This window comes from Callorhinchus milii, unplaced genomic scaffold (genome assembly GCF_018977255.1).
Source record: "Callorhinchus milii isolate IMCB2004 unplaced genomic scaffold, IMCB_Cmil_1.0 Scaffold53, whole genome shotgun sequence".
In the NCBI taxonomy this organism is placed as follows: Eukaryota; Metazoa; Chordata; class Chondrichthyes; order Chimaeriformes; family Callorhinchidae; genus Callorhinchus; species Callorhinchus milii.
This window is the reverse complement of record NW_024704794.1, coordinates 164,956-179,426: the sequence shown is the minus strand read 5'-3', so window position 1 is coordinate 179,426 and position 14,471 is coordinate 164,956. Positions and strand designations below refer to the sequence as shown.

Here is a 14,471-nt window from a genome sequence, read left to right as displayed (position 1 = left end):
CTGCAACTCCAGTTAAAAAATAGTTTTGTTTTTGCAGCATTTCAATATGATAAAATTCTGCAAAACGGACTCCTGGCAACCCCCCCCCCCCCCCCCCCCTCTCTATGATCTCCCTTGCAGACATTCATACAGGCTTTTGTTTTGAAATATTTCAACTTCCAGAACAACGGCTGCATTCAGAAGTACTCTCACTTCAGCCAATTATTTTTCTGAGGCCTGAAAAATATTCTGAAGAAAAATGTTCATTTAAGTACCTCACATGGGAATTGTCTAGGAAGCAAACAATGGGCCTGGATGTATTTTGACCATGACTGCCAATTCTAATGCAATGCCAATAATGGGATCTCGCTACCCAGCAAAACCTCTTCACTTTAAATTCCATGGAGTCTTCTCAAGGCACGTTTTGCTTTTTTTAGTGAATTTCTGTCTCTCAAGAACAGAGCTGCCAGTATTATTCTTTTTTGTACCCATCGTGTACTTTGTTTTCACCAATTTATTCCCACTCTCCCTCCCTCCCACCCAAGTTTGACTCCTTTTCCTTTGCCCTCAAAATATACAGCCAATTAATTATATAGTATATTCTGTGAAGCACTTTGAGACATCTCAACAATGTGATGAGGTGCAAGGATTATTATTTATTCATTTATTTTATTTTACTGAGGTACAGTTCTATAGGTGTTGCTGTCTCTCCCTAGCTCACCTTTTTTGACTGCTTTCAGCTACCTCATGATCCCCCTCAGCTACCACCCCCTTCCCCAAATTTGGGCTCCCAGTCACCTGTGTGAAGCATTTGAGATGGCCGACTGATGAGAAAGGCGCTATTTAAATGTAAATTGTTGTAATACCTTGCCCATTATTCATGTGAGCCGACACAGTAAGCGTTTGTAGGCTATTTGACTGTGGGGGGCAATCACAGCCAAAGCCAATGCTGCTCTCAACTAATATGTACCTTCCAGGAGGATCCCTGTGTAGTGATCATGAGCCTTGCCTTATTTTCCTCTAGGCTCTGGATCTCCATCCCTTCAAGGCCGGTCTCAAGACCTTTCTCTTTGACCGTGCCTTCAGCTCCCCTCTCGACTCTCTACCCCCTCCTCGCTCCCTCCCTTCCCTCCCCTCACCCTGACCATTTTCCCCTGCTCGGGTCCTGACCCAACTGTCCAGCGCCTTGGGACGTCCTCCTGACGTGAAACGCAAATGAAATCTTGTTGTTGTTATTGTTGTTTTCTTTCCCTAACCCAGGGAGCTGAGGCTAATCCTAGTGCATCTAATGCTGCCTTGTTGAGACTGGATAGACAGAGAGAAGAGGGAAACAGAGAGGGAAGGGAGACAGAGAGAGGGATGGAGACAATCCCTCCCCTCTCTCCATCTCCCTCTCTGCTTCTCCCTCTCTCTCTGTCTCCTCCCCCCTTTCTCTCTTTACCTTTCTATCTGTGGAGTCCTGTAGCTCAGTGGTTAGAGCACTCGCCTCGCAAGCGAGAGACCTGGGTTTGATTCCCGGCAGGGCAAAACCTTGTGCTTTAAGACGTCTAGAAGACGTGATAAGGCGCAATATTAAATGCAAGTATTATTATTATTATCTCTCTTTCTCTTCCTCTCTCTCTTTCTGTCTTCTTCCCTCTCTCGCTCTCTCTTTGTTTCTCCCCCTTTCTGTCTCAGAGAGACTTGTTTTTTAAAAAAAAATGCCACAAATTGTTTAACACACAATATTTTAACATTTGAGCAAGAAGTGAAGGAAACTTACATTTTTTCAGTGTAATCTGTGTTCCAGAGGCCACTGTCTAACCTGTTACAATACCCAGTCCCCAACCTTCTGCACATGTACAAGAGTTATTTTACTTCTGAACCATCATTTTTAATGTACTGACACCAGATCTGGGCATCGGGCAGAAGGACTTCTTCAGTTTACAATTGTTTTTGTTTCATTGAGGTGATGGATAGAACAGTCCTGGTTTAGTACAACATTTAACCCAACTTCAGAAGAGCACCCCTGGTGCATCAGTGTAAATGTTTCCATTTTCATCCTTGTTGCCTCTCTGAGTGAGACTTACAATTTCATGCCAATTCGTATCACATTATGAGCGTTTTATATGGCTATGAACTTACACTTACTAAGAAATCGATCGAGTCTGGACTGAGTCCATTTACAACAATCTGAAGATGATACATTTCCTCCATTCACGACTGTTTTTCATTCAAATCTACTGCCTGGTGGTAGAAGGATGCCTGTGCCTTTCAATTCTCTTTTTCATCTCTTCGTATAAAAGTGAAGGACAAAGATTCAGGGCCCATTGATGTAAACAATGTTCTTTCTTGATGGTGTTGACGTTTTTCCTCCAATGTGCAAGTTTTTCCTCCTATAGTTGTTGTTGTTAGTGGGTATGTAAGGCTCAGGGTAAATGGCTCTGACCCATCCTTGGTATCCTATGGAGAGATGCTGATGATAACCATGATTCTGTACACTGGGTGTTTCCAATATTGTAAAAATAATCTTTGTATTTGATATATAACGGGTTTTTTTGCCAGGAAAGAAGGTAGAGGCCAGGACACTGACTGACCTCATTTAAAAAGCAGTTTGATGCTGTGATGGTGGAATGTTCTGAAGGGATGAGATAAATGGACAGAAGGACCTTCTTCATGCAAGCAAACCAATGTAGTGATTTTGTGATCTTATCACATTATTGAGACATCTTAAAGCCCTGCACAAGATTTCCTGTAAAGTTTAGTGACTGGAACCTGGCAGCCAATTGCACACAGCAGCATCCCACAAGTTGCCATGAAGTGAATGACTAATTTTATTTGGGAGATTGTCAGACAGAATACAAGAGAAACCCCCTTCTCTTTTTGAATATAGTGCCATGGGAACTTTAACATCCACTGATAAGGAGATTGGTTTAACATCTCATCCAAAGGATGGCAGGATTTGAAGCAGGGAGGGAGGGAGAGAGCAAACTGGAAGAAAGATTTCAGGATAGAATACTAGAGAGTGGGGGAGAATGGCTAAAAACTGCCTACTGATAGTGCAGTGAGAGCACAAGCCCCTCCAATCCGATATCCATGCTGCCCACAGTACCACCTACTGCCCTGGTCAAAGTCACAAATGATATTCTCCCCATCTGTGACCAAGGCTTTCTCTGCCTTCTTGTGCCTCCACGTCTCTGCTGCCTTCAACACTGTCAAACATTCTATTCTTTTCCACTGCCTTTCCTTTCAGCTACGTGGAGTCCTGTAGCTCAGTGGTTAGAGCACTCGCTTTGCAAGCGAGAGACCTGAGTTCAATTCCAGGCAGGTCAGGGCGAAACCTTGGGCAAGTTTCCTTACTCCACACGCCTAATAATAATCCCTCCAAAACTAAAAACAATAATAAATTGGTCATTTTCAATCTACGACTGTTTGTGGGACATTGCTGTGCGCAATTGGCTGCCGCGTTCGCCCTCAAATATACAGTCAATTCACTTTACAGTATATTCTGTGAAGCGCTTTGGGATGTCCTCCCGACGTGAAAAGCGCTATATCAAATGCAAGGATTATTATTATTATTATTATTATTATTATTACACCTTCACAGTTCTGTCCTTGCCTGGTTTCATTCTTAACTATCCCAACGGTCTCACTTTATATCTGCCATGGGCTTCTCCTCCCACCCTACACCATCACATGTGCCAATCAATCCTCAGGGCTCTGTCCATGGTCCTCTCCTTTTTTAATATTTATATGCTCCCGCTCAGTGATGTCAACTGCAGGGATAGGGTTAACTTCCACATGTATGTGGATGAGCCAAAATCTTTTCTCTCTGCCTCCACACTCGACACCAGAACCACTGCTGTCCTGACCAATTGTCTGTCAGGCACCAAGTCCTGGATGAGAGCTACGTTTCTCCAGTTGAATGTTGACAAAATAGATACTCTCCTGCTTGGCTCCCATCAGTGCCTTCTCACCTCAACAACAACAACAACTTGGATTTGGGATTTATATCGCGCTCTCCACGCCGGACGGCGTCTCAGAGTGCACCTCAGATGCTTACAGCAGCAATCTAAATGGATGCACTCTCCATCTCATGGAGCCAGTCTGGAACCTCAGTGTCTTGTTCAACTCTCAACTGTTCTTTAAACTCCACATTTATGCTTTGACCCGTTCAGCTTTCTCTGACTTCCGCAACATGAGTTGCCTCCGCCACTATCTCTCACCGTAGGCCGCCGAGACCCTTATCCATTCTCTTATCACATCCAGGCTTGACTATGGCACCTCTTTACTCACTGTACTTCCCAACTCTTCCCTCCACAAGCTACAGACCAACAACAACAACAACATTATTCAGACTTCTGCATCTCATGTCCTGTCCATGAGCTTATCACCCCCATACTCACCTGACTCCACTGGCTTCCCATCTCTCAGTAGATCAAGTTCAGGAAACTCATCCTCACTTTCAAAGCCTTACACAGTCCTTCCCTACTCTAACTATGTGACCTTCTAAAACCCGAACAACCTGCCCACTCCCTCCACTTGACAGGTACTTGCCAAACCTGGTATCATCCTTGTAAACCTACGCTGTACTCTATCCATCATGGCTATAACCTTATTATAGTGTGGAGATCAGAATTGGACACAATATTCTAAATATGGTCTAACCAAGGTTTTATATAAATTCAACATCACCTCCTCATTTTTATATTCTATCCCTCTGGATATGAAGCTCAAGACCCCATTGGCCATTTTTTATAGTCTTATATACGTGTAACTGCTTTTGGAGATTTATGGATCCCCAGATATCTTTGCTCCTCTACTCCTCTTAGGTTCCTACAATAGAATATAGACAGTTTCTTTATTTTTCCTGCCGAAGTGAATCACTTCACATTTTCCTACATTAAACTTCATTTGCCATACATCTGCCTGTTCTGCTAACCTGTTTATATCTTCCTTCAATCTTCAGCAAAGCTGTTCACTGTACTTATTCTTCCAAGGTACCAGTGACTGCTTCAAAGAAAGGAAACAAATCAGGTGTCCATTTGATATAAATATCCTAAACAATTTGTACAGAGTGTGTAAAATACATCTGTGCAATACTCACATAAATAGTAAACGTTATATAAAAAAGCACCTGAATTCCTTGAAGGTATTGTGATCTGACTGATTTAAAAAAAATCTTAAAAGAGCTACCAGACACCACAGGGATCCTATGAGCAGAGGAATGCTGCTTAAAATTCACTCTGCATGGCTCCAAGTCATTCCTCTCTCAGCAGATGCATTCAGTCCACCAGAGATCAAATGGTCTGATCACAGTCTGGAAAGAGTTAACCGTGAATAATTACTAGCTGAAGAACAGACGACATTAGTTCACTATTTAACAGAATAACACCACAATGCAAAGTTTCCGTGCTTTTATCATGGTTCTGTTCAGTGTTTGTTTGCATGAGGGAGGGTGTTTAACACTACACAGAGAAGTGGTTTTCCCCAAATCAGGAGCTGGGAACTCTGACTTTTACAGCTGGTTTAGATTGGCCAATGGAAAAGAAGACCGCAAGTGTAAGTAAAACTGGAAAGCTAATCAGCCCTTTTGGTTTAAAATGCTTTAGGGGCACTGAGCGTTAAAGGATTTGCCATAGGACACTGTGCAAAAACCTTTAAAATGCCTGAAGAAACCTGATCCCTGTCAATAAATGACCACAATAATTAGTTTCAATTTAGGAGAAAAAGACATCTGGCATAAAACTGGTTCTAAGCAGAAGGAAACAAGGTGGTGACATTTCTAATACCTTGATTAAAATAGTTTTCCCTTGTCCTAATTTTCCAATTCTCTCATCAGGTGCATCTTAAGAAGCGAGTCACTGGCTTGATAATTGACTCAGATTCCTTTCCTATCCTTCATCAGGATCTGTAATGAAGGATAGTGAGCTGAGCCCTGATCTGACAGGCATAATGGAATCTGGCTGAGGCTGAAAGCTGACACCAAGGCTGTGGGCAAAGAATGTAACCACGGCAACTGTGTTTTTTTCTCTCTGTGATGCACTTTAAAGAGCAGGGTTAAAGTGCTGTGACACTGCAGCTGTGGAAATGTTGTATAAATTACATAATCTTGTTATTATTAAAACATCTGTTCACTCAAGCTGATAGGTGTCTTATAGAAATTACAAATATGTAACCTGCAGGAAGCCTTTTCCAATCAGTGTTGCACAGAGCCAACCCATAACCTAGACTTCTATTTTCATGCAAGAGACAAAGTATTGGGGAAGGGACAAGCGTAACTTATCTGAAAATACTCATCTCCCTTCACAGCATCTTTTTTCATTCTCTACCTTTTCTCTGGCTCTGAATTCCCAATGCATCTCCGATTCACATTTCTATGCTTTTAGTCTGACCTACATATTACATATAGGAAATACCAATGCTTGGAGTAATTTGCTTCCTAACCACTTACTGGAATGAAGTATGTGATTTATATCAAGCCTGTTCTTGACCAAGTTTAGACTAAGATGTGTGAGATCTAGTGTAAACTCTTTTTTATTTAAAATGACACAAAGAAATGTCAACAGTAACCTACCTATGCATATTTTGGTCAAGGTTTTCATACATATTAGGTTTTTAGGACTACTTAGCAGCAGGAATGTACTAGGAGCTGAGCCAAAAAAACAAGGAAAAGGTTAGAAAGCAGCCACCAGCCTTATATTTAGTTTTCAGTTATTTTTCAGAGCAAAATGTGTACCATGCACAAGAAGATAATTTTGTTGGAATGTACTAAAATTGCTGCTTTATAGTACAGTTTTGCATAAAGTTACTTCATTGCATTCAGCTATGCACATAAGCCTGTTTGTAACTGGGAGTTTCAAACCTCTGCTCTGATTGAATTGGAACAAGGCCATCAAGCACTAAAATTGAACATGTCCTTATTTAGCAGCAAACGCAAAACTGGCTCCAGGTATTTTGCCACTAAATTCACACTAAACTTGGATTTGTTTTACAAACTAATCAGTGTTCCTGCTATCTCTACTCCAACTACATAGCAGTTAGGACTTGTGAGTTGAGCTGAGTATTAGACAGTCTGTGGACATCAAAGTTATTCTGTTTACTTGTGCAAAAGCCCAGGACACTGGACTTGTTTAACAAGCAGCTTAATGCTGCGATGGTAGGGTGGGCATTCTGGAAGGATGAGATCAGATAGACCAAAAGTCCTTTTTTCAGCACACACTTCTAGCAGGAGAAATATAAAAGGGTATGGGGAAAAAGCAATAGAATGGGACAAAGTGGATAGCATTTTCGGAGAGCCAGCATAAACACGATAGGCTGGATGGTCACCTTCTGTGGCTGTAACTTTTTGTCGTTCTAGGATTGTTTGTTACAATAGGAATTGCTGGATACCTGGCTGATTTATTTTTAAAGGCTCCAGCAGGGCTTTACGAGGAACAACATTTGGTGCTTCTAAAGTCCTTTTGCTGTACTTTGTTATTTTCTGTGTAAAAGTGGTTTGAAATTTGTATTTTCCCAATGGTGATGAATGACCCATGTTACCAATAGACGTGATATGCAGACGTAGAATATAAACAGTCGACTTTATTTTGAAGATACTACTATTATTTTGAATAGGAACTGCAAAATGACTGAGTTAGTTTGCAAACATATACCTGGAGTCTTGGAGACACCAAAGCCAACAGTAATGTTCCCTCTGCTCCATTAGCTGAAATCAATAAACCCAGTACAGACCATAGGTCATGTTTCATTGGCGAAGCTAATAAAAGCTGCTATTTTATAAAAATAATCAATAATGTCTCAAATTTAAATGAATTAATACGGCATAATTTGGCTATTTTAGTTCTCTAGAGCTGCTTAGGGCCATAGAAATGTACAGCACAGAAGGAAGCCATTCAGTCCATAATGTCTGTGCTAGGTCTCTGAAAGAGGATTCCATTTACAACAACAACCAATTGCATTTGTATAGAGCCTTGCAGGTCAGGAGAATGTCCCAAGATGTTGGGACAGTCAGGGATTTGCACCTGAGCAGGGTTTGGGATCAGTGGGTGGGGGTGGGGGGGTGCGGTGTGGAGGGCAGGGAGGGAAAGGTAGGAGGATGGCCGAATGCAAATTTACCTGACTTTTCCTCATACAGTTGTATATTGCTTATTTTTAGTTCCCTCTCGAAAAGCTTAGATTCTGTTTTGATCACCACACCAGGCAGGTCATTCCATATTCTCTCTGTGGAGAAAATTCCTCCTAATATCCCGGTTTACTCTTTTGCTAATTATCTGAAATTGGTGGATGGAAATAATTTCTCCCTATTTATTCTATCAAAACCTTTTCGTAATTTTAAAAACCTCGATTAGATCTTCCCTCAACCTTTCTGTTTCAATGAAAATAGGCCCAATTCCTTCACTCTGCTCATAGGTCAAACCACTTATCCCTGATATAATCCTAGTAAATCTCCATTGTCCTTGATATCAGTAGTCAGAAAAGCATCTGGTACTTTAAGATGTGTTGTCTTTTACTTTTAATAAAAAAATTTTTAAAAGCACACAATGAACTCCTCATGTAGTTATGTGGTTGCTTTTAGTTACAGTCAAAGTTTCAATCCTGCCATTTCTTTCTTTTTGTCCTCTCCTGACAGTTCAGTATCACACTCCATGGTGTATTTATCCATTGAGACATCGGGGAATGCTGCAACAATTTATCAAAGCCATATTTCATCCCCAAACTTATTCTGCTAATGTTTTCCATTACTGTATTTACCATTTTTATTTGGTACCCACTTATAATGTGAAGTCCAATCTCTGATTAAGGCTGCTTTTTTTCACCTCTGACACATTGTCCACCTATCTCGCACTGAATGTTACTGAAATCCTATCCATGCCTTTATTACCTCCCACCTTGACTTTTCACTCTTCGCTAGTTTCTCTAGTTTTACCATCCATAATCTCCAGCTTCTTCAAAGCTCCACTGCCCGCATCCTCAACTGCACCAAACTCTGCACTCCCATTCATTATTTTTACACTTCGCCAGGCTCCAATGACTCTACTGGCTCCCTGACTCCTTGTGGATTGATGTCAGGTTCTGCAATTGGCTGATGCGTTTCACCCACAAAATATACAGTCACTACACTTTACAATATATTCTGTGACTTTATGTGATTAGGCACTGTATCAAATGCAAGGATTATTATTATATCCCCACCATCAGTGACAGAGACTTTAGAGTCTATGTTGAGTGTCAACCTGGAGGACCGGTAGCACTCTCACCTCAGAAGGATGTGGATTTAAGCCCCATATCAGGACTTAGAATCCCAAAGTCTAAAATGAGACTCTAACGCAATGCTGGTGTGTGTCAGAGCTAGAGTCCTTCAGATGAGACGTTAAACCGAGGTCCCGTCTGCCTGTTCAGGAGGACGTTAAAGGTCCCAAGTCACTATTCGAAAAGAGAAGAAAGTTTCTCCCAGTGTCCTGGCCAACAATTCCCCCAAATAAAAATGGAGCCACTCACCCGTGGCTGTTTGTGGGACATTGCGTGCTGCGTTTCACTCACAAGATACAGACAATCCACTTTACAGTATATCCTGTAAAGTGAGATTCCTCAACTACACGAAGGCACTCCACCAAATTGAAGGATTATTATTATTATATCCCTAACCTCTGGAACTCTTCCCTTCCTTACAGAGTTTCTTTGTGACTATATTTGTCGGCAAAGGGAGCAAATAATTGTGCACAGAAGTATCCCACAAACAGCCATGAAATAAAAATGGTAGGCTAGGACACCAGGAGAAACTCTCTTCTCTTCTCAAATAATGCTACAGGATCTTTAATAACCACCTGAACAGGCAGATAGAACATCAGTTTAAACTTCTCAGCTAAAAGATTAAAAAAAACTAGTTATTCCTTCAAAATAAAGTCTGCTGTTCATATTCTTCTTGTGCACATCGCATCTATTGCTAACATGGATCATTCATCACCTTTGGGAGAATACAAATTTCAAACAACACAACCTTCTGACTCAGAGGCGAGAGTGTTACCAACTGAACCAGGTTGCCACCTTGCAATGGAATTTTCAAATAAAGTTATTTCAACATGGGCAAGCACGTGGAACCAATGTACAGAAAAAAGAGCAGGGAATTGAGATTAGAGTAGTTAGTTCCAGTGGAGGAGTTGGCACCAGTTTATACTGGATAGGCCGAAAGGCCTCCATCTGCATTGCTGTGTCCATGATTGCATGCCTGTTGCCTAGAAACAGGCTGTGATAAAGAGATGAGTTTTTTTTCAGACAAACTATGAACACTAAATACCAAAATATCAAAAGGGAGCAGCCCTGCACATATATTCTATTGAATATAGCATTGAGAACTCACAAACATTTTGAGTAATTCAATAATAAATACGCTGATTGACTGAGATGTTGTACAGATTCTTACTTTCTCTGTTCATATCACTTTCTATTTTTTTCACCTGTTCTCTTTTCTTTAGTCATTCTCCAAACCTCTTCTCCCCTCTCTCTGACCCTTATCCCAACCCAGTGACCTTTTCCAAATTTAACACCATGACTTTTACACTTGATTTATGGTGTCCCTGTGAAGGGGTCAGACCTGGTTTTAGTGCTGCCTTATTTATAATCACCACTAACCCCCTTTATTAGGGCTACTGTGTTTCTAAGATAGGAAGGTGCAGTATAAAAAATATTTTACTACGGGTTCACATCGTGGTAAGCTATGATAGACTTCAGACTTACACCAAGTCGGTGCGAATTATGAATCTGCATATGAATTTTACTTTTCCTCTACCCCACCAACAAACATATCACACCACCCAACCCATTTTGCTATAGTATCTTATCCAAACGTGTGCATCTCTATGTTTGTTTGTTTGTTTGTTGGGGGAAATGTATGGTAGCCTTTTCGTGTGATCACCACACAACTCCAAATTGTAGTCAAGCCCATATAATATGGAGCAAAGCCTTGCGATGACGGTATGACTGTTCATTCTGCAGACTGAGTCCATCTCCTCGGCCCCCACCACCCTTTTATTTTAATGACCCTGGAAACTATTTATTCCCGTTCTCCCTGCTTTGAAAACTTTGCCAGTTTGCGTTTGAAAGTGTGCTATTTTCCCAAGCCTGGCTGATTGTGCAATTACAACAGTGCCACGTTGGACTCACTTCAAGGTGCTAAACGTTTCGTACAAAAAAAAGGGGGTGGGAGGTGGGTGGAGGGGAGGGGGGGGGGGGGGTTAGAGAACCAATCCCCCCCCCCCCCCCCACTCTCTCTCTCTCTCTCTTTGCAACTCCTTCCCTGGGCGCTGTTTCTTATTCATTAATTACTCTAAGGGTCTATTTATGTAGTTTACAAAGCCACTTAAACTGCGCACGAATTTAACATATTTATGACCCCGTTTTTCTTTCTCTTGCGGGAGACTGTACGCCGATTGTCCTCCGGACCCGGGGACCCCGGAGCGGCGTAAATGATGAAAGGAGACACATAAAGAAGGAAATGAATGTGTGAATGATGAATACCTCCGAGAAACAACTGGGTGCAATTTGGCCCATTGCCCTGGGGGTCACTTTAATAGAGTCTCGCCTCAGCCCATTGAGTGCCTGGGAGACTATTAAAAAACAAGGGATCACCGTCCCTCGGTGGGTGGATCACTTCAGATCTCATTCATTTGCATCCAGAATCATAACGATCGGATCCGACAGAGGGAGGTAAAAAGTTGCTAAGAGTCTGGTATTAGTATTATTTTTTTAAAAGAAGTTGGGGTGGAAACCCCCCCCCCCCGCCGCCGGCTCATAAATCGTGGAGATTGAGACCTTTTGAAAAGCTCTCCACGGTCTAGTTTCGCTTCTGGGTCACTAAAGGCATTGAAGTTTTAATGGCACTCCACGGCAGATTACACCATACAGCTGTCCCGGCACCGTGAAAATTAAGTTATGCCCCGTGTCAGCAAGTTTTTATTGGCAAAGCGCTGAGAAGTGCGCATCCAGGAGTGGAGTCATTGCTGCGAGTGCTTACTCACTGTCAGCCATGGAGATGATGGGGAGATCCGAGAGAAATGTGCTCTTTGTTCCCCTCTCACACAGAGGTCTCACCCCATAGACTCTCTCCTATAGATCGGCCTCTTTATTAAAACGCTCCACTCTGTCTTCACACCGCCATACACTGCGCACAACAATCGGCCCCGGGGCGGCCCTCCCCTCCCTCACTCCCTCCCTCCGGCTCGGCTCGGCTCCAGCGGGGTTTGCAGAGTTGCCTGTCTGCTGGTCATGATTTCTGCCTCAAAGCACTCCCCCTACTTAAAGTCTCCTTATTCATTGCAAGTCTTCGCCCTTTTTTTTTTACACACACCACACACCCACACTCACACACACACCCACACACACAGAGCAAGTCTTTTCAGTGTACTGCTCGTTGGTATGAAAACTTGCATTCGGGTCATCTTCAGGCTGAACTCGGTGTGTGTCTGTATTTCTGTGTGTGCATCTGTTTATCTATATATATATAGAGACAGAGACAGACAGAGAGAGACAGAGACAGAGAGAGAAAGTGAGCATCTTGTCATATTAATTGTATAAGCATTGGATTTGCAAAGCACAAGGCGATAGAGCAATCTGACCAAATTGGGGGGATGGGGGTGAAAGGTGTGTGTGAGTGTGTGTGTGTGTGGGTGGAGGGGAAAGAGGAGCTGGAGCTGGAGCTGGTTGGTTGCAATCCGTGTTCAATCATTTCATTGCTTCAGTTCAATAAACCTAAACAACTTTCCCCCAAAATGTCAGACGCGGAAATGTCAAATCGCAGGGCTCTGAATCCTATGTTTTGTGTAGCGATGAAACAACGTTTTAGTAATCAAAGGTCAATGAGGTAAGTCAGTCCCATAGTCAGTGATGCCTTGGATTTCCGTGGGGACAGTGTGGAGTGATGAGGATCACTGTGGTTTTGTTTGCACTCTGTGAAAAAAAACGTGCACTGTGTTTCTGTTACATTCGTGTATAACAGCAGCAATTCTGAACACGTAGGTGTGTTTCCATGCAAATCTGGTGGTATTTAAAGGGTTTGTTTACCGCTGTCAGCATACGTGGTACTGTAATGCGTAATTAATATGTTGCTTTAGGACTCACCCACACCGCCAGTTGTTAGTTGTCTCTGTTTGAACAGCTCAGCAACACATCCTCCCCTAACACTGTGTAAACTGGAGCAGCCTATTTCAAAACAAACTTTGCTCCCCAGATCTGACTATTACTGGGGAAAATTCATTACTGTCTTATGCTTTCAAATGACCGTCATTTATCATCACTTCAAGATAAACAAACAGAGAGGGACAAGGAGAAGGACTCCCAGATAAATCTCTCTCTTCCTTCAACCTTGACGTCTTCTCCTCCCAGGAGAACAACTGGATCAACACATTTGGGAAAGAAACTCAATAAGAGAAAGCCTGGCCCGGAATTTATAGCACATAATACCTGTCTGCTCGCCCCCTGAACCCATTTCACAGGTCACAGAGCAGCAAAATGACCAATTTAAGAAGTGTTGGGGACCCAAAATGTGTTCAATAACTCCACGTACTGAAGACCTGTAACCTCCCAGGTCACAAAATTAAAATGTTTATCATTGCTATTAGAAACATGAGTGGGTTTGTTCATCTGTTTTCAGTAAAGAAAACGAAAGAATCAACATATTGAATGCTGCCCTGTGATCCCCATGGACTGCATTCAGTGGCACTTCCATGTGCAAATGGAATACATTCATTGCATTTTTTTTTGGTCATAAACCCAAACAGTAGACAAAGACAAAGTCTGCTGAGGATTTTGTGGAAGGATTGAATCAGGACATGGTCATTGTATTTTTTTTTGCAATCGGGTTGTTGAAAATAGAATTAACCATTTTAACAGTCACATTTGATCACATTTGCACTGCTTAGTACAATGACCTTGCTGAGGAGGTAAATGGGATTTCTTTGGGGCTGAACTGGCTCCAAGGTGAAATTTTTGGCAATGGAATGTCAAAATCATGTCAACCATCTGTGGTGGTCTCAGTAGTCCAATTCCTGAGCCAGGTGGGTCCAGAATATTCCAGCGCAAAGATGATGACAGACCACCCACCCTGACTAGTTGGCAGGACTTGGAGGGGCAGACCTGTAACTGGGGGCAGAGATTCTTCCAACTTAGCTCCTGTTAACCCTGCAAGCCAACAGGTAGGGTGGCAACCAGCGGGAAGCTTGCCAGACAGTACTCTCAATGGTAAGCTATGTAGTTTTAGCTGGTTAGCCTCCTGTAGTACCCTAGTGCACACTCTGGAGCCCCCAAACCTTAACTCTTGACAATGTGTGCTTATACTTTCCAGAATCGGTGGATCTGGGAAGAGAATGCACATTTATTCATTTATCTGGAATAATCTAGACACAGGGAATTTCCATGTGTAGGCGGCATTCATATATGGGACTTTCATTCTGGTTTAGATATTCAAGACCTGACTCAAGACCCTACTCTTTGATCATGCCTTCGATCACCCTCCCCGA

General features: G+C 42.3%; 1 long non-coding RNA gene across 1 annotated transcript in view; it reads right to left on the bottom strand.

The window, feature by feature from the left end:
- The window catches only part of LOC103188172, a 38,579-nt gene extending 25,404 nt beyond the window's left edge, over nt 1-13,175 (bottom strand). The window contains exon 1 of the long non-coding RNA XR_488960.2: nt 13,075-13,175. This is a non-coding gene — a long non-coding RNA (uncharacterized LOC103188172). The remainder of the gene's footprint in view (nt 1-13,074) is intronic.
- Nucleotides 13,176-14,471: the final 1,296 nt, after the last annotated feature.